We start from the raw sequence: 3,380 nt of genomic DNA on the forward strand, positions 1-3,380 counted from the left end.
ATACCCCAAGATTTTTTTTTGCTTTTTTTAAAAAGTGTTCTAAATAACCTTCCTTGCTTCTTCAGCTCCTTAAATGTCAGCCTATTCCTAAAATTTTATTTATTTATTTATTTATTTATTTATTTATTTATTTATTTATTTTTACTTTTTTCTAATGATTTATATTTATTTTATTGGAAAGTCAGATTTGCAGAGTGAAGGAGAGATAGAAAAATCTTCCATCTGCTGGTTCACTACCCAAGTGGTTGCAATGGCAGGAGCTGAGCTAATCCGAAGCCAGGAGCCAGGAGCTCTTTCCAAGTCTCCCATGCAGGTGCAGGATCCCAAGGCTTTGGACTGTTCTTTACTGTTTTCCCAGACCATAGGCAGGGAGCTGGATGGGACGTGAAGTGGCCTGGATTAAAACTGAGCCCGTATGGGATCCTGGCGCATGCAAGGTGAGAACTTTAGCCACTAGGCTACTACACCAGGCCCACCACATTTTATTTATTTGCTTTCATTTATCTGACATACAGAAAGAATGAGAAATGCAGTGGAAGAGAGAGAGGGTTAGGAAGAGAGGGAAAGGCATAGTTTGCTATCCAAGTTGCTCCCTACATGCCTGCTGCAAGAATGCCTGTGCTGGAATCAGGAACACAATCTTTGTCTCCAGCATGATTCCAGAGATCCAAGTACTTGAGCCATCACCTGGTGCCTCCAAGAGTGTTCAGGAATCTAGAAATAGAAGTGATACTCCTTTGAACCCAGGTACTTTGATGCAAGGTATAGTCATCCTTGACAGCATACTAGTTGCTCCAATAAATTCCAGTACCAGCTCTAAACCAGCCTAGCATAGATGGCCAGGTTCACTGCTTCCCTCTTATGTGACTCTTTAATATCAATTCTCTTTATATGTGTATTCACTTTAGTTGGTTAGTTTTATTCACTAAATGGTAAGAGCAATACAGGAAGTACATAGTGACTTCCTATGATATTGACTGGGTAGTCATTCTGTATTTTACACAAAAAGATGCAGAATAGTTATAGAAAGCATGTGCCTTCATCTTCCTGGTTCATGTCCGTGTCTCTGTCTCTTAGACTTCTGCATGGAAACTACTGATAGCAAAATGTCTTCAGGAAAAGCCAAGATTGGGCACCCAGCCCCCAACTGCAAAGCCCCAGTTGTTAACGCCAGATGGTGAATTAAGAGACATCAGACTATGTGACTACAAAGGAAAGCATATTGTATTTTTTTTCTACCCTTGGATTTCACCTTCATGTGCCCCATGAAGATCATTGCTTTTAGCAACAGGGCAGAAGAATTTAAGAAAGTCAGCTGGCGGGTGATTGGTACTTCTGTGGATTCCCACTTCTGTCATCTGGCATGGATCAACATGCACAAGAAACAAGGACTGGGACCCATGAACATTCCCATGGTGTCACATCCCAAGCACACCATTGCTCAGGATTATGGGGCCTTAAAGGCTGATGAAGGCACCTCATTCAGAGGTCTCTTCATCATTGTGGATAAGGGCACCCTTTGCCAGTTCACTGTGTATGACCTCCCTGTGGGCCGCTCTGTGGATGAGACCTTGAGACTAGCGCAGGTCTTCCAGTTCATTGACAAGCACTGGGAAGTGTACCAAGCTGGCTGGAAACCTGGCAGTGACACCATCAAGCCTGTTGTCCAGAAAAGCCAAGAATATTTCTCCAGGCAGAAGTGAGCATTGGGCTGCTTAAAGGTAACTGCACACTAATGACAGCTGCAGTGTGCAACCATGAATGCAAAATCTCTTCTGCACATTGTTTTTCATGCTTAAAATACAAGACTTTAGATTCAGCCAGGATGTGTGCTATAAAGGAAAGGCCTTTCCTACAGGCTTGGGGAGTCCTGCCTTTTGTTGGAAAAGGCCTGAGAAGTGTTGGGGCATGCCGTCTGACCTGCATGTTGTACCAGTAATGACATCAGCCCTTCGACCTTCTCTCATTTCTATTAGACTTGAATTGAAAACAAAAAAAAAAAGAAAGTGTGTGCCTACAACAGCTTCGTAAGCTATTATCTAAACCAATCTGGGGTCATTGCAAAAATAATTTTATGTCTTGCAGGCAGATTTTAAATTCCATTCTGTTTTATAACTGTTTGCATATATTTTTTCAAAACTGTTTTCCATACAGTGAATGGCATATCTTTATTCTGTAGTAAATTTGTTATAAATAACACATTTTGAAGTATTTTTAGTTAATGTCAGTGTTCAGCCTTTAAAAAGATCAACTCAATGGTTGTTACATAATAAGAATGATCATTTTAATGGCAAAGCATCTTGTATTGTGAAATGCTGCATTCTATACTGAGATGAATGGGAGCAAAGCCAAACTCTTTCAAAACTATATTCAAAGTATCAGGAAAACTTTTCTTTTTACAAAGTTATATAAAAGCAATAGGAATCATCAAATACTGAATCATGAAGACTCTATAGCCAAAGTTCAAAACAGATTTTAAAGAATTTTGTGAACATGGAAAAATTTGCATTTAACACACTGTAGAATTTCACAGTAAAGCTGCAATAAGAACTAATGACCTAGGGCCCGGCGGCGTGGCCTAGCGGCTAAAGTCCTCACCTTGAAAGCCCCAGGATCCCATATGGGCGCCGGTTCTAATCCCGGCAGCTCCACTTCCCATCCAGTTCCCTGCTTGTGGCCTGGGAAAGCAGTCGAGGATGGCCCAATGCCTTGGGACCCTGCACCCACATGGGAGGCCTGGAAGAGGTTCCTGGTTCCCGGCTTCGGATCGGCGCGCATTGGCCATTGTGGCTCACTTGGGGAGTGAATCATCGGAGGCAAGATCTTCCTCTCTGTCTCTCCTCCTCTGTGTATATCTGGCTGTAATAAAATGAATAAATCTTTAAAAAAAATAAACAAACAACAACAAAAAAAGAACTAATGACCTAACAGGAGTATTGCCAACAAGGCCTTTCCTTTCTCATCTCCTAACACTCATACACCACTGAGAAGTGGTCAACAGTGGACTTAGACGCTGCTTTGTGAACTACCCGATGTTTCAGGAGCCACCCTAGTGTTTATTGCTCTTTCCTTCGCTCCTTTCACTTCTGGAACCACTATCTCCTCTTTTTAAAAAAATTTTGAATATAACAATTAGAGAACAACGTTTAACTATTCTTTCCTCAACCTAGTGAAAAGAAGAAAGACAAAAGTACATGAGGGTTTTTCACATCTTCTTTGCAACTATCAAGAGTCTAATTCTTTTCCATTTTAGATTTTAATCATTTTTAAAATGTTGCCACAGTCACTTTATGTGTTATTATATACATAACATATATGTACACTATTTTTCTTGAAAATAGAGAAATTCGTAACACAACATGTAGGATCCATGATAATGA

At 40.6% G+C, this 3,380-nt stretch overlaps 1 pseudogene; it reads left to right on the forward strand.

The window, feature by feature from the left end:
• The first annotated feature begins 1,106 nt into the window (after positions 1 to 1,106).
• LOC101533138 (peroxiredoxin-1-like) lies at positions 1,107 to 1,703 on the forward strand (annotated as a pseudogene).
• Positions 1,704 to 3,380: the final 1,677 nt, after the last annotated feature.

Source organism: Ochotona princeps, chromosome 5, assembly GCF_030435755.1.
Source record: "Ochotona princeps isolate mOchPri1 chromosome 5, mOchPri1.hap1, whole genome shotgun sequence".
In the NCBI taxonomy this organism is placed as follows: domain Eukaryota; kingdom Metazoa; phylum Chordata; class Mammalia; order Lagomorpha; family Ochotonidae; genus Ochotona; species Ochotona princeps.